The sequence below is a fragment of the Hylobates moloch genome, unplaced genomic scaffold (assembly GCF_009828535.3).
Source record: "Hylobates moloch isolate HMO894 unplaced genomic scaffold, HMol_V3 SCAFFOLD_21, whole genome shotgun sequence".
Taxonomy (NCBI): Eukaryota; Metazoa; Chordata; class Mammalia; order Primates; family Hylobatidae; genus Hylobates; species Hylobates moloch.
In genome coordinates, this window is record NW_026652296.1 from 19,473,746 (window position 1) to 19,498,834 (window position 25,089).

General features: G+C 40.1%; 1 protein-coding gene across 24 annotated transcripts in view; it reads left to right on the forward strand.

Annotated features, from left to right (window-relative positions):
• The window catches only part of ZHX3 (zinc fingers and homeoboxes 3), a 142,974-nt gene that overhangs the window by 47,184 nt on the left and 70,701 nt on the right, over window positions 1-25,089 (forward strand). For 7 of the 24 annotated variants that reach the window (XM_032142388.2, XM_032142389.2, XM_058432800.1 and 4 more), the window contains exon 2: window positions 1,135-1,317. The gene's annotated coding sequence lies outside the window, so the exon portion shown is untranslated. Of the gene's footprint in view, window positions 1-1,134; window positions 1,318-4,323; window positions 4,464-8,780; window positions 8,931-21,594; window positions 21,643-25,089 lie in introns of those variants that run through there. The other 17 variants (XM_058432802.1, XM_032142395.2, XM_032142390.2 and 14 more) reach the window with 7 other exon arrangements.

The window sequence follows — 25,089 nt, forward strand, 5'->3', positions numbered from 1 at the left end:
AGAGACGGGGTTTCACCATGTTGGTCAGGCCATCTCGAACTCCTGACCTCGTGATCCACCTGCCTCGGCCTCCCAAAGTGCTGGGATTACAGGCGTGAGCCACCGTACCCGGCCTTAACATAATGCTTTCTTTGGGTAATTTAACTAACAAGTTTCCTCATCTGGGTGACTAGAATATAGAATCAACCTCATAGCGTCATTGTAAGGATTGGATTAATGTATTTAAAGCTCTTAGAACAATCCCTGATGCAGTGTAAAGCTAGATAGGTGTATGTTAAAGACATAAGATGCTGATGTTAAGAAGTTAGGCCACTTGGGTGAGGGATTTTTTTTTTTTTTTTTTGAGGGGCAAACCTGTATACATTCATGGATGCTCATAGTCATGATGCTCTAGTCATGATACACTAGAGTCTAGTGTACCAATGCCTAGATGTCTGTTGGAAGTTCTGAGACCTTCTGGTATACTCGCTTTGGGACCATTTTACTGCTAATGGGCATCTCAACCAAAGATAATTCTTCAAGAAAGAAATAAGAACTCAAAAGTAGTGGTTTTTCAGCTGTTTCCCATGTAATTTTAAGATCCCATGAAGCATCTCTGGTTGTCTGTTGAAAACATAGTTACTGTCTCATTCATTTACTGAAAGTGCCCATGATGAAATAAGGGTAATGGTCAGAGACAGAGATGAAAACAGTTCCTTGGCCTGGAACTCACAGTGAGCCATTTTTGTACCTCTAGAATCCATACCAGGAAAACCCGAATGGAAGAACATCAGAAAATAGCACATCCTTGAAGTTATAAAGCAACACATCTGTTAGTATTATTTCTGCCAAGCTGTCTCAAACTTAGGAGAGAGACGTGGAAACTCATTGGTGGAAAGAGCGTTAAAATTACAGATTTTGTTCTGATCTGTTATCAGAGACCATTGAGTTTGCTTTATTTCTACTAGGAATTTTAATAATTTCAAATTGCTAGTTTGTATTTCGATAACCTCTTTTTCACCCTTGTCTCACTGGTTTTTCTGTTTATGTATGGTTCTGGTGTGAATGAATTAGGAAAGGAGACTGATGAGATTGGATAACTCAGCCTCCTAAAATGTTTTCTCATAAAGTGATGATGTGCTGCTTCTTTTATAGGACTGAAATGCAACTGCAGAAGCAACATGCGACCTTTTAAAGATGTTTGTGGGACTGCATAAAGTGAAGAGGGAAACTGGAAAAAACAATGAAGTAAGGAAAAAGTATGTTTCCCGGGTAAATAGCACGCTTCTGAGTTTTCACAAGTTTCTTGCTACATCAATTACCACAACTTTGTAATGCGTAAGTCTTTATATTTAGTCTTTGCATTGCTATTTAACATTATTTTCTCCTCGCTTGTTTTTTATTGCTGAACTCTTTGATCAAATGATTCGTTTTTGGATTAATCTAAAAATCTGCATTGATGAATCTACAACTTCGATGAGTTCTTTGATCATTTGATAGGAATCTGTTATAGGTTGACCATTGAGATCATAAGAGTATCCTGTGTTGTGTCTCTATGATGTGCAGGGTGAGTCAAACTGTCAGCTTTTAGTCTGAGTGCAGAACTTATACTTGATTGACTTGAAAAACTAGAAAACTAATTTGAATACCAATTATTCATGCCATATTCTCAGGTTACAATATATGTGACACTACACATATCTCTGGGATCTGTGGAATAGGAAACCTTTTAAAAAATGATCTAGTGTATTTAATGATGGGCATATATTCACAGTATACTATTAAATTAAAAAGCAGTTACAAAACATTAAAATTTAAATTGGGAAAACTTTTATTTATTTTTTTTATTATACTTTAGGGTTTTAGGGTACATGTGCACAATGTGCAGGTTTGTTACATATGTATCCATGTGCCATGTTGATTTCCTGCACCCATTAACTCGTCATTTAGCATTAGGTGTATCTCCTAATGCTGTCCCTCCCCCCTCCCCCCACCCCACAACAGTCCCCGGAGTGTGATGTTCCCCTTCCTGTGTCCATGAGTTCTCATTGTTCATTTCCCACCTATGAGTGAGAACATGTGGTGTTTGGTTTTTTGTCCTTGCAATAGTTTACTGAGAATGATGTTTTCCAGTTTCATCCATGTCCCTACAAAGGACACGAACTCATCATTTTTTATGGCTGCATAGTATTCCATGGTGTATATGTGCCACATTTTCTTAATCCAGTCTATCGTTGTTGGACATTTGGGTTGGTTCCAAGTCTTTGCTATTGTGAATAGTGCCGCAATAAACATACGTGTGCATGTGTCTTTATAGCAGCATGATTTATAGTCCTTTGGGTATATACCCAGTAATGGGATGGCTGGGTCAAATGGTATTTCTAGTTCTAGATCCCTGAGGAATCGCCACACTGACTTCCACAATGGTTGAACTAGTTTACAGTCCCACCAACAGTGTAAAAGTGTTCCTATTTCTCCACATCCTCTCCAGCACCTGTTGTTTCCTGATTTTTTAATGATGGCCATTCTAACTGGTGTGAGATGGTATCTCACTGTGGTTTTGATTTGCATTTCTCTGATGGCCAGTGATGATGAGCATTTCTTCATGTGTTTTTTGGCTGCATAAATGTCTTCTTTTGAGAAGTGTCTGTTCATGTCCTCTGCCCACTTTTTGATGGGGTTGTTTGTTTTTTTCTTGTAAATTTGTTTGAGTTCATTGTAGATTCTGGATATTAGCCCTTTGTCAGATGAGTAGGTTGCAAAAATTTTCTCCCATTCTGTAGGTTGCCTGTTCACTCTGATGGTAGTTTCTTTTGCTGTGCAGAAGCTCTTTAGTTTAATGAGATCCCATTTGTCAATTTTGGCTTTTGTTGCCATTGCTTTTGGTGTTTTAGACATGAAGTCCTTGCCCACGCCTATGTCCTGAATGGTATTGCCTAGGTTTTCTTGTAGGATTTTAATGGTTTTAGGTCTAACATATAAGTCTTTAATCCATCTTGAATTAATTTTTGTATAAGGTGTAAGGAAGGGATCCAGTTTCAGCTTTCTACATATGGCTAGCCAGTTTTCCCAGCACCATTTATTAAATAGGGAATCCTTTCCCCATTTCTTGTTTTTGTCAGGTTTGTCAAAGATCAGATAGTTGTAGCTATGCGGCATCATTTCTGAGGGCTCTGTTCTGTTCCATTGATCTATGTCTCTGTTGTGGTACCAGTACCATACTGTTTTGGTTAGTGTAGCCTTGTAGTATAGTTTGAAGTCAGGTAGCGTGATGCCTCCAGCTTTGTTCTTTTGGCTTAGGATTGACTTGGCGATGCGGGCTCTTTTTTAGTTCCATATGAACTTTAAAGTAGTTTTTTCCAATTCTGTGAAGAAAGTCATTGGTAGCTTGATGGGGATGGCATTGAATCTATAAATTACCTTGGGCAGTATGGCCATTTTCACAATATTGATTCTTCCAACCCATGAGCATGGAATGTTCTTCCATTTGTTTGTATCCTCTTTTATTTCATTGAGCAGTGGTTTGTAGTTCTCCTTGAAGAGGTCCTTCACATCCCTTGTAAGTTGGATTCCTAGGTATTTTATTCTCTTTGAAGCAATTGTGAATGGGAGTTCACTCATGATTTGGCTCTCTGTTTGTCTGTTATTGGTGTACAAGAATGCTTGTGATTTTTGTACATTAATTTTGTATCCTGAGACTTTGCTGAAGTTGCTAATCAGCTTAAGGAGATTTTGGGCTGAGACAATGGGGTTTTCTAGATATACAATCATGTCATCTGCAAACAGGGACAATTTGACTTCCTCTTTTCCTAGTTGAATACCCTTTATTTCCTTCTCCTGCCTGATTGCTCTGGCCAGAACTTCCAGCACTATGTTGAATAGGAGCGGTGAGAGAGGGCATCCCTGTCTTGTGCCAGTTTTCAGAGGGAATGCTTCCAGTTTTTGCCCATTCAGTATGATATTGGCTGTGGGTTTGTCATAGATAGCTCTTATTATTTTGAGATACATCCCATCAATACCTAATTTATTGAGAGTTTTTAGCATGAAGCGTTGTCGAATTTTGTCAAAGGCCTTTTCTGCATCTATTGAGATAATCATGTGGTTTTTGTCTTTGGTTCTGTTTATATGCTGGATTACATTTATTGATTTGCGTATGTTGAACCAGCCTTGCATCCCAGGGATGAAGCCCACTTGATCATGGTGGATAAGCTTTTTGATGTGCTGCTGGATTCGGTTTGCCAGTATTTTATTGAGGATTTTTGCATCAATGTTCATCAAGGATATTGGTCTGAAATTCTCTTTTTTGGTTATGTCTCTGCCAGGTTTTGGTATCAGGACGATGCTGGCTTCATAAAATGTGTTAGGGAGGATTCCCTCTTTTTCTATCGATTGGAATAGTTTCAGAAGGAATGGTACCAGTTCCTCCTTGTACCTCTGGTAGAATTCAGCTGTGAATCCATCAGGTCCTGGACTCTTTTTGGTTGGTAAGCTATTGATTATTGCCACAATTTCAGAACCTGTTATTGGTCTATTCAGAGATTCAACTTCTTCCTGGTTTAGTCTTGGGAGGGTGTATTTGTCGAGGAATTTATCCATTTCTTCTAGATTTTCTAGTTTATTTGCATAGAGGTGTTTGTAGTATTCTCTGATGGTAGATTGTATTTCTGCGGGATCGGTGGTGATATCCCCTTTTTCGTTTTTTATTGCATCTATATGATTCTTCTCTCTTTTCTTCTTTATTAGTCTTGCTAGCGGTCCATCAATTTTGTTGATCTTTTCAAAAAACCAGCTCCTGGATTCATTAATTTTTTGAAGGGTTTTTTGTGTCTCTATTTCCTTCAGTTCTGCTCTGATTTTAGTTATTTCTAGCCTTCTGCTAGCTTTTGAATGTGTTTGCTCTTGCTTTTCTAGTTCTTTTAATTGTGATGTTAGGGTGTCAATTTTGGATCTTTCCTGCTTTCTCTTGTGGGCATTTAGTGCTATAAATTTCCCTCTACACACTGCTTTGAATGTGTCCCAGAGATTCTGGTATGTTGTGTCTTTGTTCTCGTTGGTTTCAAAGAACATCTTTATTTCTGCCTTCATTTCATTATGTACCCAATAGTCATTCAGGAGCAGGTTGTTCAGTTTCCATGTAGTTGAGTGGTTTTGAGTGAGTTTCTTAATCCTGAGTTCTAGTTTGATTGCACTGTGGTCTGAGAGACAGTTTGTGATAATTTCTGTTCTTTGACATTTGCTGAGGAGAGCTTTACTTCCAACTATGTGGTCAATTTTGGAATAGGTGTGGTGTGGTGCTGAAAAAAATGTATATTCTGTTGACTTGGGGTGGAGAGTTCTGTAGATGTCTATTAGGTCCACTTTATGTAGAGCTGAGTTCAATTCCTGGATATCCTTGTTAACTTTCTGTCTCGTTGATCTGTCTAATGCTGACAGTGGGGTGTTAAAATCTCCCATTATTATTGTGTGGGAGTTTAAGTCCCTTTGTAGGTCACTGAGGACTTGCTTTATGAATCTGGGTGCTCCTGTGTTTGGGTGCATATATATTTAGGATAGTTAGCTCTTCTTGTTGAATTGATCCCTTTACCATTATGTAATGGCCTTCTTTGTCTCTTTTGATCTTTGTTGGTTTAAAGTCTATTTTGTCAGAGACTAGGATTGCAACCCCTGCCTTTTTTTTGTTTTCCATTTGCCTGATAGATCTTCCTCCATCCCTTTATTTTGAGTCTATGTGTGTCTCTGCACGTGAGATGGGTTTCCTGAATACAGCACACTGATGGGTCCTGACTCCTTATCCAGTTTGCCAGTCTGTGTCTTTTGATTGGAGCATTTAGCCCATTTACATTTAACGTTAATATTGTTATGTGTGAATCTGATCCTGTCATTATGATGTTAGTTGGTTATTTTGCTCGTTAGTTGCTATAGTTTCTTCCTAGCCTCGATGGTCTTTACAATTTGGCATGTTTTTGCAGTGGCTGGTACCGGTTGTTCCTTTCCATGTTTAGTGCTTCCTTCAGGAGCTCTTTTAGGGCAGGCCTGGTGGTGACAAAATCACTCAGCGTTTGCTTGTCTGTAAAGTATTTTATTTCTCCTTCCCTTATGAAGCTTAGTTTGGCTGGATAGGAAATTCTGGGTTGAAAATTCTTTTCTTTAAGAATGTTGAATATCGGCCCCCACTCTCTTCTGGCTTGTAGAGTTTCTGCTGAGAGATCAGCTGTTAGTCTGATGGGCTTCCCTTTGTGGGTAACCCGACCTTTCTCTCTGGCTGCCCTTAACATTTTTTCCTTCATTTCAACTTTGGTGAATCTGACAATTATGTGTCTTGGAGTTGCCCTTCTCGAGGAGTATCTTTGTGGTGTTCTCTGTATTTCCTGAATCTGAATGCTGGCCTGCCTTGCTAGATTGGGGAAGTTCTCCTGGATAATATCTTGCAGAGTGTTTTCCAACTTGGTTCCATTCTCCCCATCATTTTCAGGCACACCAATCAGATGTAGGTTTGGTCTTTTCACACAGTCCCAAATTTCTTGGAGGCTTTGTTCATTTCTTTTTATTCTTTTTTCTCTAAACTTCCCTTCTCTCTTCATTTCATTCATCTTCCATCAGTGATACCCTTTCTTCCAGTTGATCGCATCTGCTACTGAGGCGTCTGCAATCTTCGCGTAGCTCTCGAAACTTGGCTTTCAGCTCCATCAGCTCCTTTAAGCCCTTCTCTCCATTGGTTATTCTAGTTATCCATTCTTCTAATTTTTTTTCAAAGTTTTTAACTTCTTTGCTATTGTTTTGAATTTCCTCTCATAGCTCAGAGTAGTTTGATCGTCTGAAGCCTTCTTCTCTCAACTCATCAAAGTCATCCTCCATCCAGCTTTGTTCCGTTGCTGGTGAGGAACTGCGTTCCTTTGGAGGAGGAGAGGTGCTCTGTTTTTTAGAGTTTCCAGTTTTTTTGCTCTGTTTTTTTCCCCACCTTTGTGGTTTTATCTACTTTTTGTCTTTGATGATGGTGATGCACAGATGGGTTTTTGGTGTGGATGTCCTTTCTGTTTGTTAGTTTTCCTTCTACCAGACAGGACCCTCAGCTGCAGGTCTGTTGGAGTTTACTGGAGGTCCACTCCAGACCCTGTTTGGCTGGGTGTCAGCAGCGGTGGCTGCAGAACAGCAGATTTTCGTGAGACCACAAATTCAGCTGTCTGATAGTTCCTCTGAAAGTTTTGTCTCAGAGGAGTACCCGGTTGAATGAGGTGTCAGTCTTTCCCTTCTGGGGGGGTGCCTCCCAGTTAGGCTGCTCAGGGGTGAGGGACCCACTTTAGGAGGCAGTCTGTCCGTTCTCAGATCTCCAGCTGCGTGCTGGGAGAACCACTACTCTCTTCAAAGCTGTCAGTCAGACAGGGACATTTAAGTCTGTGGAGGTTCTTGCTGAGTTTTTGTTTGTCTGTGCCCTGCCCCCAGAGGTGGAGCCTACAGAGGCAGGCAGGCCTCCTTGAGCTGTGGTGGGCTCCACCCAGTTCGAGCTTCCTGGCTGCTTTGTTTACCTAAGCAAGCCTGGGCAATGGCGGGCGCCCCTCCCCCAGCCTCGCTGCTGCCTTGCAGCTTGATCTCAGACTGCTGTGCTAGCAATCAGCGAGACTCCGTGGGCATAGGACCCTCCGAGCCAGGTGCGGGACACAATCTCCTAGTGTGCCGTTTTCCAGGCCCGTTGGAAAAGCGCAGTATTGGGGTGGGACTGACCCGATATTCCAGGTGCCGTCTGTTACCCCTTTCTTTGACTAGGAAAGGGAACTCCCTGACCCCTTGTGCTTCCCGAGTGAGGCAATGCCTCGCCCTGCTTCGGCTCGCGCACAGTGCGCTTCACCGACTGTCCTGCACCCACTGTTAGGCACTCCCTAGTGAGATGAAACCGGTACCTCAAGCAGAAATGCAGAAATCACCCGTCTTCTGTGTCGCTGGGGCTGGGAGCTGGAGACCGGAGCTATTCCTATTCGGCCATCTTGGCTCCACTGGGAAAACTTTTTTTAATGCTAAACTTAATACGGAAAAACAAAGCACACTAGCAAACAATCATTGTAAATAGACAGAGCCTTCATTTGATGAAATAGATATGCCCTAGTAAGCTTTTTAAATAAAGCACATCTTTTACATTGTTTTCCATTATTAAGAAACTTTCTCCAGCAAGCTGAATAGAAATTTTTAGAAGGAGAGAAAGAAATAGAGGCAAAGTCCTTGATGATATGTGATGCTGGAAGTTCTGTACAACTTCTTTAGACAACTCCATGGCAGCATCTCTCTCTCCTCCTTCACAAGCCTGGGGACCATCAGCCCCTGGGAATTTTCCCACAGATGTAACTTCTGGAACTTTCTGTCTTGTGGTGGGCACCTTCCCTATGCTTCAGTAATGGATCGCTGCAGGCGTAATCTTGGGTATTCTACCTTGATCATTATTTAACTTTGAGTCTTAAAATTGAGTAAAACTGTTTAGTGGCTTTATATATCAATCCTCTAAACCAAAAAATGTCATAAGACAAGTTTCTTATGTACACATCTCCTAGTGCTCACTCTCATACTGACTGCTTCATCACACTGGTCTGCTGGCCATGCTTCAGTCTGCCCAGAAATATTCCTGCTTTGGAGCCATTGTTCTTGTTCCCTCTGCCTGGAATCATCTTCTCCCAGATAGCCAAACGGCTACTGCCCTCCTTCAGGTTTCTGCTCCAAAGTTAACCTTTCAAAGATGCCTTCTATGGTACCCTCAGTTGAAAATGATACCTTACCATACCCTGGAATCACTCTGTCTTTCTCTATTTTTTCTATAGCATTTATCACCATCCAGCCACTGTAGATAAATTTGATTGGCTGTCTCCCTGCCTTCCCTTCACACCCAGTACCTTCCCTGCCTGAACTCCTCATTGAGGGCAAGAACTTTATCCCCAGGATCTAAACCAGTGCCGGACAATAGATGCTCAGTAAGTATTTGTTGGGTGAATGAATGAAGAATGCTTACGTTAGGAGGATTAAGTAGATTTGGAGATCATGTGATTGGATTGAAAATGATTAACAGGGAAAATGTTGTGGAGGAAGTATCTTAAACTGTATGTTAAAAGCCTGCTAAACAGCAGGGCTTAAAAATCATTGTCAAAAATAGCTCTTTGATCTAGAAGGTAATTTATAGCCACTTTAGGAATATAAATGGCAGATTAGCTATTTACACTAAAAAAAAAGACATAAAATATTAAACTAATGTCTAGGAAAGCTTTGGATGGTAATAAATTGGGAGGTTTAGGCCAGGTGCGGTGGCTCACGCCTGTAATCCCAGCACTCTGGGAGGCCGAGGCAGGTGGATCTTTTGAGGTCAGGAGTTCAAGACCAGCCTGGCCAATATGGTGAAACCCCATCTGTACTAAAAATACAAAAAAAATTATCAGGCATGGTGGCAGGCACCTGTAATCCCAGCTACTTGGGAGGCTGAGGTGTGAATTACTTGAACCCGGGAGGCGGAGGTTGCAGTGAGCCGAGACGGCACTCCAGCCTGGGCAACAGAGTGAGATTCCATCTTAAAAAAAAAAAAAAAAAAAAGATTGGGAGGTTAACAAAAAGAGTTACAGTGGTTCAGGTGAGAAGTGACCTGAAAGAAGACTATCATGGTCAGGGTAGAGGGAACAGGTGGGCCCTAGCAATGCCTGTTGAGTTAGGTAAGTGGTAGGATGGGGACATAGCATATGACTGGAGGTTGCAGTGGTGGAAGGTTAATGGGATGGTCAAAGTCAAACTGGAATCACTGAGAGTTTTCTTATATGTCAGTCTCTGTACCTACTACCTGGTGACACAGCCATCTTGACTAACTCCAGCTTACCCCCTTTCTGCCACTCTGCTTCTACCTATGAAGTATGATGTTTATTCTACACATCATGCTTTTTCTCTTTCACCTTTAAAGTCTTTTAAAATTAATCTTTCACTTTTAGAGGCACATACCATCTGACTCAGCAATTAATATAGCATTTCTAGAAATTTATCTTACATATGACCTCATACAGGTATGCAGGTAATCCTAAAGTACCTCAGCCTCTATGAAATCCTCACACATGCCTCCTACCTCAGTAACACTTAGAAAGAGAATAATTATCTATCGCTGCCATTGTTCTGTTGTGGCCACAGGTCTTGTCCCCCTCCACTGGTTCTGGTATTAACTGCCCACCTTTTTGCCTAAACTGCAGTGGACTAGAGACATTTGTACGGGAGCTATGTCTTCTCTCAGGTTTCTTCTTTTGAACGTTTGTTCCTTATGGCAGTCTTTCTCTACCCATTTGTGAATATTATGAACAGTTAATAGTAATACTTTTTTACTTTGTATTTTTAAAGATATTTAGGTAATTAAGTATATAGTAGTGGGCGTCTCTACTTGGCTGCACATTAAAATCACCTCAGAAGCTTTATAAAATTCTAATCCCTGGTCTCACCCTCAGAGACTCTGAGACAGTTTGTCTTGGGGGAGGTGTGGACATCAACATTTAAAAAGCTGCCCAATGAATTTCATGTGCACTCAAGCTTGAGGACCAGGAATACCAAAAGTTTTTCTATATTGATGATGACCGTGGTCACTTTAAATTTATCGTAACGGCCGGGCGCGGTGGCTCACGCCTGTCATCCCAGCACTTTGGGAGGCTGAGGCAGGAGGATTACCTGAGGTCGGGAGTTTGAGACCAGCCTGACCAACATGGAGAAACCGTATCTCTACTAAAAATACAAAATTAGCCGGGCGTGGTGGTGGGCGCCTGTAATCCCAGCTGTTTGGGAGGCTGAGGCAGGAGAATTGCTTGAACCCGGGAGGCGGGGGTTGCGGTGAGCCAAGATCGTGTCATTGCACTCCAGCCTGGGCAAACAAAAGCAAAACTCCTGTTTAAGTGTTCCTTTGTTTTTATAATTTACAATGTTTTTTTTTTTTTTTTTTTTTTTTTTTTTGGAGGATCTGTCAGTGGCGAGATCTCGGCTCACTGCAAGCTCCGCCTCCCGGGTTCACGCCATTCTGCTGCCTCAGCCTCTCCGAGTAGCTGGGACTACAGGCGCCCGCAACCACGCCCGGCTAATTTTTTGTATTTTTAGTAGAGACGGGGTTTCATTGTGGTCTCGATCTCCCGACCTCGTGATCCGCCCGCCTCGGCCTCCCAAAGTGCTGGGATTACAAGCGTGAGCCACCGCGCCCGGCCAATGGTGTTATATTTTTAAAAAAGTATATATAACATCTGCCTTTATTGTATTTGTGTCTCTCCTTCATTTTTATGTTGCTTTTTGTTGGAAGGAACTTCTGATATTGTGCTAACAGTGATGATAAAATGCTTATTTTGTGCTTATTTTTAATGACTGCATAGCTTGTTTTTTCCCTTGAAATATAATTGACATTTGGTTCAATAAATAGGTACTCAATCAGGGTAAGAAAATGTACCTTTATTATTAGTTTTAGAATTTTAAAATTAAGAATAGATGTTAGATTTTAACAAATGAATGTTTTTATTTCTGTTGACATGACACAAAAATTTTAAAAATCTGTTTCTAGGTTCTATTTACTATTCTTTTAAATTTTTGAGCATAAGTTCGGAGTGAGCTTTGTGTGCTTTGTGTATAGTTTTCTCTCTTTCCATTTATTTTAGCCAGTTTTAGGGTCAGATTAGTGGAATAATTAGATAACCTATATCTTGACCTATTTTTGGTATGATTTCTATAACATGAATCATTTGTTCCTGGAGACTGTGAAAGAATTCACTACTTTTTAGGGGTGTAATTATTTGATTTTTTTTTTTTTTTTTTTTTTTTTGAGACGGAGTTTCACTCTTGTTGCCCAGGCTGGAGTGCAGTGGCGCGATCTTGGCTCACTGCAGCCACTGCCTCCTGGGTTCAAGCGATTCTCCCATATCAGCCTCCCAAGTAGCTGAGATTACAGGCATGTGCCACCATGCCCGGCTAATATTTTCTTTTTTTTTGTATTTTTGATAGAGACGGGGTTTCTCCATGTTGGTCAGGCTGGTCTTGAACTCCTGACCTCGTGATCTACCCGCCTCGGCCTCCCACAGTGCTGGGATTTCTGCCCCAAAATGCCTCATAATTTTTTTTTTGTATTTTAGTGGAGATGGGGTTTCACCATGTTGCCGAGGCTGGTCACGAAATCCTGAACTCAGGCAATCTGCCCATCTCGTCCTCCCAAAGTGCTAGGATTACAGGTGTGAGCCACCGTGCCTGGCCTAGTTATTTGATTTTTAAAGGATGTTGGTCTGGTTAGGTATTGTATTTTTGCCAGTGTTAGAATTTTACATTTTTGATTAAAAACTCATCTATTTAGTTTTATCCAAATTTGTTAACACACATATTCTCTTACAATTTTATTGCTTCTTTTTGTGTCCTGTTTTTCCAATTTTATGTTTGCTTTTTTTGCACTTGCCAGTAGTATCAATTTTAGTCTATTCACAGCAACTTTTAGTTGAAATATAAAACTTTAAAAAATACAAAAGGATGTAGTGAAAAGTCAGTTTCCCATTCATTCTTACTCCTTGGCCAAATAGCTCCCCTCTCTTAGGCAGCAGCTCCTGTCAGTTTCTTATAAATCCTTCAAAAGTTTTTTGGTTTTCAATTTCAAAATATCTAATTTCTTTCTTTTTTTTTTTTTTTAAATCCTCAGCCAGGAGTGGTGGCTCATGCCTATAATCCTAGAACTTTGGGAGGCTAAGACAGGCACATTGCCTGAGCTCAGGAGTTAATGACCAGCCTCAGCAACATGGTGAAACCCCATCTCTACTAAAATACAAAACAAAAATTAGCCAGGCATAGCTACACCCGTAGTCCCAGCTACTCTGGAGGCTGAGGCAGGAGAATTGCTTGAACCCGGGAGGCAGAGGTTGCAGTGAGCCGAGATCGTGCCACTGCACTCCAGTCTGGGCAACAGAGTGAGACTCTGTCTCAAAAAAATTTTTTTGGTAGCACAGAAAGCAATACTGCTCTCTATTCTTTTTTCATGGTCTATAATTTCTTATGTAATGATTTTGTGACATTTTCCAGCTTCATTATTGTTATTTCATAGCCTATCTCTTGCAAACAGAATGTTGTCAGATTTTGTCTGTTTAACTTATCTTTGAAGGTTCTATATCTTATATGGGAATTTATACTCTTTAATTTATTATTGCTATTGTGTTTTGTTTTCTGTATATTGTATGTTTCTTTGTTTTTATATTTGTCGTTTCTTCTCCATTATGTCTTCTGTATTACAGAACATTCTTTGCTTTCTTTAGCTTTTAAACAGATTTTAAAGGTGAACAATCTTTCAAATTCTCCTAGTGCTAAAAATATTTTTCTGTATTTATTTACTATAATCAAAGCAAAAGCAAGAACTTGCCTTTTCTTCCATATAAGGAAATTTAATTTGCCCCTTTTTTTGGCATCTTCTCTTCCTATTCCTTATCTACCCTATCTCTCCAATTATTTTTTTTTCACCACTTAGGTTTGTTCTGTGAAGTGTCTTAATTCTTCTGAGCCTCAGCCTGGTACTCATAAGTATTTTGCTATTTTTGATTCAATTAGTTAACCACTGAGGTCGCACTGTGAGCCAACAGATCCTGAGCTGGGTGCAGGAGATACAAAAGTAAAGGCAATTCTGTCCCTGCCTTCAAGGTTGATGAAGTGGCATGATGTGCAAATCAGCCAACAATGGCAAAAGATGTGATGTGTCAGGTGTATTGGATACAGAGAGAGAGAAAGAAAGAGGGAGTGATGTTTGCTGAGTCAGTGCAGGCACCCTGGGAGCTAAATGTTACTGTATGTACCAGCAGGCTTTGTGAGAAAGAGGATAAAGTGAGAGGGCAAAAGTCTGAAGGTGCACAGGTACATCACCCTGTTCTTGGGATAGTGGCTGGAGATGAGGCTGGACAAGGGATGTTAGGGCCAGATTGTGAAGCACCTTGAATGTTGGGCACAAGTTTCAGTTTGTATCCTGTGGTCTGTACCAGAGGGTTTAAAGCAAGGGAGTGCCATGTTCCAGTTCATTTTTTAGGAAGATAATTCTTGCTGTCATGTGAAGCACAGCCTGCAGGGACGGATGTCAGTTAAGCAGCTGTGGCAGTTGTCCAGATAAGAGGTGAGAGCAACTTGAGCAAGGAGATAGCAGTGATGATGGAGAAGAGGAGATACGAGGCATTTCGGGACAGAATCTAAAATTCCCAATGCCTGCCATGGTGGAGATTGAGAATTAGGGCATGCCTCAGAGGAGTTTTTGTTAGTTTTAGGGAAGGTGGTGATAGATGGTGGAACTACTGACCAACTTAGGGAGTGGCATAAAGGGTGTGGATTGGGTGCAGAGACTAATTTGGAGAGAAGCAGGGGAAAGTTTATTTTAGGACTTGTTGAATGTCTAGGAAAAGATATCTAGGAGCAGTTGGAAATATGGATCAGAAACTCAGATGAGATGTTGGGGCTGGAGATAAAGGTGTGAGACTCACTTCTACCAAGGAAGATATCAAAGCCATAAGAAGAGAGATAAAAATCCCTCAAGTAGAGCATGTACAGAAATTAAAAGGCCTTAGGATTGGCTGTTGGCAAAGATCAGTCTTTATGTTCAGGAAATTGAACATATTGAACGCTGATAATATACGTCCAGCATGGGGTGGCTAGAGCTTTTTCAGATGGCTGGCTTAGTCTTCACAACAGGCCCCAATGCCACATCCATGCTAGAGAAAGAAGTAGAGGAGATACAGAAAAGTGGTGTGGAAGAGGTGTTTTCCTTCAGGGGCAGTGGCCAGCAATGCCAGCATGCTCAGTTCCCACACAACCTAAGTCAGCTCCCTCTGGAGTCAGGAGGCAAGGAAATGCAGTTTGACTGCCACTCTAGGAAACAGTTTGGTAGAAGAATGATGAGGCCACTTGGTCTGGGGGTGGCATCATTTTTGTTTGTTTGCAGATGACAGCTTGAGGTATTCTGATTTGCTGAGCTCTTTGAGGTTTTATATCTTAGATTGTCTCGTTTCTAGACTTCTGTTATTTAAAAAAATAAAAAATAACTCTACTAGCTTCCCTTTCATGTAATCTATTTGTTAACTTGTTTACTTGGAGTTTTTTTTTCTCTCTTCCTTCTCACATTGTTTTCAAATGTTTTCAGGTTATGTCCCAGGGATCCTCTTTGCTAATGATGTATGAGACCCTGGGAGTGCCTTCTTGTTTCTTCTCTCAGGTCTTTCCATGCTGAAAGTAGTTTTCTTCTGTCATTTGAATCTTTTGTTCAATTCAGTTTCCTCCAGAACTCTAATTCATAGATTGTATCTTTCCTGTAGATGACAATTTGCTTGTTGTGCATTCTTAGGCAACAGGATTGTGTAGTGCTAAGAGCATGGGCCCAGAACCAGACTGCCTGGGTTTAACTCCTGGCTCTACCGGCTACTAGCTGAGTAACCTTGGGCAAGTTATTAGCTTCTTTTGTGCCTCAATTTTCTCATCTGTAAACTGGAGGCAAAATTAGAATCTACTACCAAGGGTTGTGGTGAAGGTTAAATGAACTACCACTTGTAGTGCTTAGAAAGAAAGGTGTCCAGTGTGTGTTCCACCATTGTTAGTTACTTGTGTTGCCATTGTCGTTACTGTTCTAGGGAAAAATGGTGTGAGAGATAACCTCTTCCTCATTGTCATTTGGACCATACAAATAGTGATAAATTTCAGGCTGCTGGAGCCTTACTTGATGACCTAGAAGTAGGCAAATCTTGGGAATTGGGTTGTATTCCCTCAAGTTTTTAAGGAGTTCAACAAAGAACAATTTTAACCTTGGTCCAGAAGTGACATCTGGAGTTCAAGTGTCCACTATGTGACCTCATCTACCCCATGGCAGTGTTCAATTGATGTCTCTTAAAAACAGGATGTAAAAGTTTTATTTCTACCTTACAAAAAGCTCTTCCAAAAATTTTTATTTTTGCTCTTATAGTTGTCCAATCATCTCATCTGTAGATAACATATTTAACTTCCTATGCAATATATATGCCTACCTTATTTCAGCTGTCTTGCTGCATTGGCCAGAACTTCAAAAATATTTAAGATGGTAAAAGTGGCCTGTCTTTTATTGCCTTTTTTTTTCCCACATCTGGCTTAGAGAGATGTTTTATATCATCTTTCTTTACCTATATGCCTTTCGTTCTTAGTATTCTTATTAGAAATGAATATTAGCAAATTACATTCTTGTATCCATTGAGAGTTTCATTAGGTTTTTCTCATTTAACTCTTTGATTTTGTGTCATATGTATCTTGAACTATCATTCCATTCTGGGCAAAATTCTTATCAGTTTGGTTATTCTTTTATCATTAAATTATTTCTGCCAGTCATTAAACATTTTAAAATCTATATTCATTCAGAGTTGTTGCCTATGAAAAGGGTTTTAAAAATCTTATTGGGGTTTTTAAAGTTTTACCCTTTGTAAAAAGTTCAAATAATACAATAGTTACAGACTAAATAAATAATAAAATTCACCCGATAATCCTGTTCTCCCAGAGTCATTGTTGTTGGGTTTATTGTGAAACTTTCCAGATTTTTTTCTATGCATTTACATATATATAGGTTTCATGCCTTCTCTAATTCTTTTCTTTTTCTTTTCTTTCTCCCTCCCTCTCCATCCCTCTCTCCCTTCATCTTACCAAAAATGGAGTCATGCAAAGTCCTGAAATGTTTTCATTTAATAGTATATCATGGGAGTCTTTCTATGTCCATTCACATGTATCTACTTCATTCTTTGTAGGGTATTCCATAGTGTGGAGTCATCATAATTTAGCCAGTTCCCTGTTGGTGGATATTTAAATTATTCTCAATTTTCTGCTAGCACTACATGAAATGTTTTTGGTACTTGTTTGTATGTGCAAGTATTTTATAGGCTAGATTACCAGAAACAGCATTGTGGATCAAAGGTGATAAATAGAATAGGGGTTCTTAACCTAGTCTGTGAGTCCCTATAGTTGTATGCAAAATGTCATGTGTACTATATATTGTGCATTTTCTGAGAATGAGAGTCTATAGATCAGATTTACAAAGAAGTTATTGGCCTCCCAAAAAGAAAGAATTACCTGCACACAAAATTAGGCAACTTGCCCAAAGTCCATTGTGGAACTGTGATTTAAGCTCATGGTATCTGACTCCGGTGGTATTAAAAGAGGAAAAAAGGTTCAGATGGAATATACATCAAATTATCTATAGTGCTAATCTCTGAAGGTGGGGTTATGAGAGCTCCACAATTACATTTTTTTGAACAATGAAAATGTGTTTTTTTTTTAATAAGCAGAAGAAAAGTAAAATTCACTGAACAAACAAAAGTAATCAGAGTGCTTGTATGGCAGAAATAGTATTTTAAGGAGAGTGAGCAGGTTTGTGAATGAGGGAACCAGTAGTCCTTCAAGAAAGCTTTGAAAGAATTTGCATCATCTCAAACTACCTCAACATGTTAATTAACTATAAAGAAAGAGGTCATAAATTGGCAGTGGAAAAACCCAGCAGAAACCACCTTAACCAAGAGGTCAAGGCCAACACCACCAGCAATAAGACATATCAACATCATGAGCCCCATGATATGATGTATTAAGAACACAACATCATTTCTGTGATATTTTTGCCAAGAATGCATAACCTCAGAGTAATCATGAGAAAACATCAGGCAAACCCGAATCAAGGGACTGTCAACAAAATAACTGTTTAATACTTTTAAAAGTTGTCAAGAACATGAATGACAAGGAAAGAACAAGGAACCGTCACAGGCTGCAGGAGACTAAGGACAAATAACAACTAAATACAGTGGGGATTCTGAATAGGATTCTGGAACAGAAAAGGGACATCGGTAGAAAAAACCGGTACAACTTGAATAAGGTCTTTGGTTTAGTTAATAGTATTCATGTTAAAGTTCTGGTTCTGGTAAATATACAATGGTTATGTAAGGTGCTAACACTGGGGAAGCTGAGGCCAGGATAGATGGAAACTCTGTATGATTTTTGCAACTTTTCTGTAACTCTAAAATCAGCTCAAAATGATTTTTTAAAAGAAATCGTGGCTAGGTGCAGTGGCTCACTCCTGTAATCCCAGGACTTTGGGAGGCCGAGGCGGGTGGATCACCTGAGGTCAGGAGTTGGAGACCAGCCTGGCCAAGTTGGTGAAACCCCATCTCTACTAAAAATACAAAAATTATCTGGGCATGGTGGTGGGTGCCTGTAAACCCAGCTACTCAGGTGGCTGAGACAGGAGAATCACTTGAACCTGGGAGGTGGAGGTTGCAGTGAGCTGTGCCACTGTACCCCAGCCTGGCTGACAAGAGCAAAACTCCATCTCAAAAAAAAAAAAAAGGCCTCCCAAAGTGCTGGGAGGCCAAGGCGGGCAGATCACAAGGTCAGGAGTTTGAGACCAGCCTGGCTAGCACGGTGAAACCCCATCTCTACTAAAAATACGAAAACTTAGCCAGGCATGGTGGTGCTTGCCTGTAGTCCCAGCTACTAAGGAGGCTGAGGCAGGAGAACTGCTTGAAGCTGGCAGGCGGAGGTTGCAGTGAGCTGAGATCACGCCACTGCACTGCCGCCTGGGCAACAGAGCGAGACTCTGTCTCAAAAAAAAAAAACAAAAAAAAAAAAAGAGAGAAAAAAAATCTTGACAAGATTTCTTATTTTCTATCTCACTTTTAAGAGCCATTGTGGAGTTAGAGAATCAATTTGGACCTGAGTAGAAACTGGATTAAGAATATGAAAGAAAGCTTAGGGTTAAATCCCCTTCTATAAGTGGATAAAATATGAATGATGACTGTCCACAGTGCTGCCTATAGGCTCATTTTCCAATATGTTTAATTTCCTAGACCTTTTTAAAGGGTACAGTAGTGGAAAGCTAGATGGGAGATTTTCATGAATATTTTATGAGGCTATGATAGCAGACAATTAGTCAATGCAAGATACTGCACGTACCGGAAAAAAGAAATTCCAAACCAGCTTTATACGGAATCACAGGTCCCAAGATACCACTTAGTAGCCTTAAGTTCTCTGAAGATGTTGCCTCAGTGTTTGCTGCTGAGGCCAAGATGGCCTGAAAATTGGTGCACATCCATGTGGAGGTGACCACACAATCTTCTGGACGCATTTGTAGATGAAGGTCCTTCCTTTGTCATTAAGAAGCACTATACACAGAAAAATCTTAAAAGCTAGAGGTTTATGCATGTTCTCACTTATAAGTGGGAGCTAAACAATGCGTACAGATGGACATATAGAGTAGAATAATAGGCATTGGAGGCTCCAAAAGGTGGGAGGGGGCTGAGGGATGAAATACTACCTACTGGGTACAATGTACACTATTTAGATGATGTGGACACTAAAAGCCCAGGCTTCACCACTACCTAAATGTATTTTAAAAATTGCAAAAGCTAAGGGTTTATAACATGTTTAGATGAAGAATGGTGCAAAGGGACAGCAGACGGGAAGACTGCATGGAGTCTAGGAGGAGTTGGAGTGTGTGACTCTCTGAGTACACCTGGCTCTGTCCGTGAAGGGAAATGCCATATTGGCCTGGGGCAGACATTCTGAGTGCTGCAAGGCTGGGCATGCTAGATACACAGGTTGAAAACCCCCGAAGGGGCTCTAAATTTGTTCCTTATGCAGCAACCTGATTAGGGATTCTGTTTCCTAGATGCTTTGATATTAAGAAAGGACAGCTCGGGGTAAATTACAGGAATAATGAGGCTCCTAGAAAGCTACACTCCTTCTGAAAATGAGGGGAAAAAGTCTAATTTGTCTCCATCGAGTTTGGTTGGTATTAAGTCAGTTCTACCCTCACCTAATTAAGAACTGAATAGTCTCTTAATGAATAAAAAAAAAATTCTCAATTTACAAAGCTGGAGACTAGTCTTATTCTGTCAGTGGGTATTTCTCAGCAACAGTTATATGCCAGGCACTGTATTATACCCTAAAAACATAGCAGTGAGCAACACAGTCATGGTCCCTGTCCTTATGGAGCTCACAGACCAGGACATTGTTCCTCCGAGCCTAAATCAGCCAGCACACCTACCTCAAAGTTGCCTCTGCTAAAAAGGCTTGGTTTACACCAAAATAAGTTTGCTTTTTATTTTTCCCTTGAAGTTAAATGTAAAAATAAATTGTTACTATTTTAATTTCCAACAGTGTTGAAAAGATGTTTTCATTTATACTTTATATATTTAATTTACATAATTTTGAAGTAGCATTTGGTGCCTTTAATCACAAAACCTGCCCCTGTCCTAGCCACTTCTTTCAGGCTGTAATGTTGAAAACACTTTGGTAAGGCTTAGTGAGTTTGCTCAGTGCCTACAGAAATCAGAAATGTGTTTACCAAGGCATAGCAATCTCTCAGAGGCCCAGCATGGCCAGCTGGCAGTGGCCAAAGGGAGCCAACTCTTCTCTGCTGCATGGACACCTCTCCCTTCCTGAATTTAATTTCTTGAGTCAGATTCCAAGTTGTAACCTCAAAGTAGTGAAACAACTAGAGTGGCACTAACTCACTCGATTCTACCACACTGTTAGTAGCCTCTTCCCTGGCCCTTCCTCTAGAGGCTCTGGGACTTATTATTTAGTAGAGATATGTCCTTGTGCCTTGAGTTGGTAAAATGGTTATGGTTATGAATTCTTTGTTTCTCTATATAAAGAGGGTAGTGGATAAATGATGAGTAGTATTTATTTCTTAGAAAAATCAAGGAAAAGTTACTGGTTGATATAATTAATTTGTAAGACTTAGCTCTATGAACCTGGTGGAGTATAAGAATAGATGATCATTTGCCGGGCGCGGTGGCTCACGCCTGTAATCCCAGCTCTTTGGGAGGCCAAGGCGGGTGGATCACGAGGTCAGGAGATCGAGACCATTCTGGTTAACACGGTGAAACCCCGTCTCTACTAAAAATACAAAAAATTAGCTGGGCATGGTGGCGGGCGCCTGTAGTCCCAGCTACTCGAGAGGCTGAGGCAGGAGAATGGCATGAACCCGGGAGTCGGAGCTTGCAGTGAGCCGAGATCGCGCCACTGCACTCCAGCCTGGGCGACAGTGCGAGACTCTGTGTCAAAAAAAAAAAAAAGATCATTTTTTCAAAATCCTTTTGACCTTTCCAGGCATGAATCTTCCAAACCACCCTGACCTACCTTTTATTAAACTCTAGTAGGGTGCCTATACCATGACCTTTAACAAGCTTTTTCTTCCCCTTTTCTGACTTCAAGTCCCAGTTCATCAATGCCACCCTCCCCTTGAAGTCTTCTTTGGTCTTCCTCACTCACTATTATCAGTCTCCCTCGGGTATCGCATGCCCATTGTAGTACCTTTCCTGTAGCACACATTCATTGTAGGCTGCTTTGTGATCTCTCTGTTGACATTGCTGAGAAATACCCACTGACAGAATAAAACTAGTCTCCAGCTAGTCTCTACTGCATTATCAACTCCTCGAGGGGTCAGGGACTTAGGAATTCATCATTATGTCCTCTGAGTATCCAGCATAGTGAATTCGCTAACATCAATTGAGTGTTTACACTGTTTTAGCTACTGTCTAAGCCATATATGTATATATAGCAAAATAATATAAGCAATATAATTGCATTTGTCATAACCCTAGGAGAGTGACATGTATTATTCCTATTTTACAGATGAGGAAGCTGAGACACAGCTTAAGAATTTTGCCCAAAGCTTCAAAGGTAATAAGTGGTAGAGTTGGCATTTGAAGCCAAGCAGTCAGGAGTCAGGGCTTCTAGTCATTAGTTGACACTGGAATAATCTGCTGTGATGCCCATGCTCCTTATTGTATGCTATAATGACATAATAACAGCTAGCACTTCTCAAACACCAACCGTGTGGCAGGCACTGAGCTAAGTGCTACATGTTTATTATCTCACTGAGTCCTCACAAAAATCCCATGAGGCACTTGTAATTATTATTCCATAGATGAGGAAACTGAGATGCAGAGGAGCTGGGGTTAAGCAACTTGTACCAGGCAATGCTAGAGTGTGTGCCTAGTAGGTGCTGACAGGTGAATAAGCAAATAGATGAATAACAATAGGGATAGGGTTGGAGAAGGGAATTAACAAGTATTTTTATTTTTATTTTTGCAATATCCCCCTCATGGCATTAGTTTTCTTCCTTTCTTCCTTCCCTCCTTCTCTCATTCCGGTAGAGACGGGGTCTTGCGATGTTGCCCAGGCTGGTCTCAAACTCTTGGGCTCAAGCAATCCTTCTGCCTTAGCCTCCCAAAGTGCTGGGATTACAGGCATGAACCATTGCGCCTGGCTGAGAACTAAAAGTATTGAGTACCTTCCAGTTTTTTTCGGTAGGAATTTTTTTCCAACATTTTATTATGAAAAATTTCAAACATACTGCAAAATTGAAAGATTATTACCATGAACAACCATATACCCACTACCAGTTTTCAGCCACCAATATTTTACTGATTTTGCTTTCCCTCTATCTAGTCATCTGTCATAGTATTTTTGATGCATTCCCCCCTCACTATTTCAGCATGCTTTATCGCTAAGTAGAGGTAATTATTTGTTTATAGGTTTTTTCTTTGGAAGTAAGATGTGTGCATTTTATTGCAGTTAAATCTTAACTGTATATCGACCTGGTTTTGACAAATGAATACACCTATAGAACCCAGACACCTAGCAGGATATTATCATTACTCAGAAAGTTTCCTCATGTCCCTTCCCAGTCAGTGCCCACCCCTACTCCGCAGAGGAATATCTACTATTTTTATATTGTATATTCATATGCCATCCTGTTCTACCAGAATTTAAAGTGACTCACTCTGGTCCATAAAATACAAGAAGAAGACATAAATGAGAAGTAGATGGAAAAAAGAAACCAAGGTAGGAATATTAAATGGAACCAGGAGACCACCTGGAACTTTTATAAGTAATACATTATTCAGTCCTCACAAAAGATACACATGATTATTTCCATTTTATAGACAAAGAGGCTACAAAGCTATGTAGCTGATAAGTAATAGGGACACTTTTACTCCAAGTCCATACTTTTTTTTTTTTACTGTAGCCCCAAAAACCAAGACAACAGGTAAAATAAAAGCTTATTTTAACTGTGAATGTGGTCTCAAATAATACACACTAAAGTACTTTCAAAATTGTGTTTCCTCTTCTTGTTGGTACTTTGACCATGAGAGATGGCAAGGGTGGGGGCACTGAAATAGTCCTGCAGTCCTTACAAAGTTCCTTAAGGTCAAGGTTGGCTTTGGGTTATCCTGTGTGGCCCTAGAGATGGGATTCTATGTCGTCAGTTATAGAAAAAGACAACTTTTCTAGGACTGGTGATAAGAGTGAGAAGTCTTGAAATGTCCTGTCGACTGTTAATTAGGACTATAGCAACATCAACAAGGAGGCATCTTATACATAACAGACTCCTGGCCAGAGTTTTCAATTTTGACTTTAATGGGATTCGTTTGTTGTGTTAAGGAAAAGATAATATTTTATAAAAGAATTATATACCTCTAAGAGGGGACCTTAGAAATCTGCCTTCTATATTCTGTGTTGTCCCCTTTATAGTAATATATTGTATATAAAAGTAATGGGTGAGGAAGAACTGAAGATTACTTTAGAATTTCTTACTTAAAATGCCAGAAAAGGGATTGGGCATGTTATATGGTAGGAAGGCTGTCACAAGACTCCTGGATAAAGTTAGAGAGAAACTGAAAAATAAAAGAAGATGGGCATGTTAGAGTTAGACTTACTTGGCAGTATAAAATGGAAGACTTTCCTCTTCTGGGCTGTGGCCACCAGCATGGCGGGATGATACCTGGGTTTGGCTCTGTTGGGCCACAGGGGACTAAGACGTACTCACATGGTCTCAGGTGATGGATTAAGAAAACACAGGAACTTAGCTCAGTGGCGAGGCCTAAGAAGACCTAGAGCAATGACTCTGGAAACCACTAGAAGTGAGGCAAGCATCCAGTAGTCGTGCTCTGCTGTCCGTACTGTCTTCTCTCTACCCCCTGTCCCCTATCCCTCTGCTCCCTAACTTCTCATTTCCCACTCCCAGCCCCTCCTCTCTGGATCCCATACCCAGAGTTTGAAAAGAGGACATTTCCTGGTCTTTCAGGCCTTCTGCCCTGTGCCTCTGGTCTTTTGGAGGGTAAGGCAGGTATAGACAGCCAACTCATCAGTAGAAAGATCCACATTAATGGTGGCTAGCAATGATAAAGATTATTTCCTCCTCCCTAGGCAGCAATACAGTTATCTTGAATAGACTGCTTTACTTGGAAAAAACAACATTTTTAAAATTATAAAAGCCATTCTTTCTTATTGTAGATAATCTGAAAAACATAGGAAAGAATAATGAAGATAATTGAGATTCCCTTAGTGATATCTTGATATCTTTCCTTTTAGGTATTTATTTAGAAATTGCTTACATACAGTGTAAAGCCATGTTTTTTATATATATATATATATAGTATATCACTTTTAGGATATTTATGTATTTATTTATCATGTCTTACATAATCCAAATATTTTTCTGTATCAAAAATGCTAAGCATAATTTAAAATAGGCATTTCTATTCTATAGACAGTACTCTACTTTTAGCTTAACTATTTTGTTGAATTTGAAGTGAGTTTTTGTGAACAGCATATAGTTGGGTTTATTTTTATTCTACTCTGCCAGTCTCTGCCTTTTAGCTGGTGTATTTAGATCATTTACCTTTAAGCTAATTATTGACATATTAGAGCTTTAATCTGCCATTTATTATTTACTGTTTCTTTTCTTGTCTTTCTCTTGGTTACTTGAACATTTTGAGAGGTTTTTATCTTGACTTTCTAATAGTTTTTTTTAGTGTATTTCTTTGTATCATTTTCTTAGCAGTTGCTCTGAGTATTACAGTATACCTATGTGACTTACTGTAGTCTACTATGATCAGCATTTTACCGCTTTGAGTGAAATGTGGAAACCTGACTTCCATTCAGGTCCCTTTACATTCCCCCTTTTAATTTTTAATTTTTTTAAGACACAGACTCTTGCTATGTTGCCCAGGGTAGAAGTGAACTTTTGGACTCAAGCAATATTCCTGCTTTAGCCTCCCAAATAGCTGGGACTACAGGAGGATAATCTATATATATATATATATATATATATATATATAT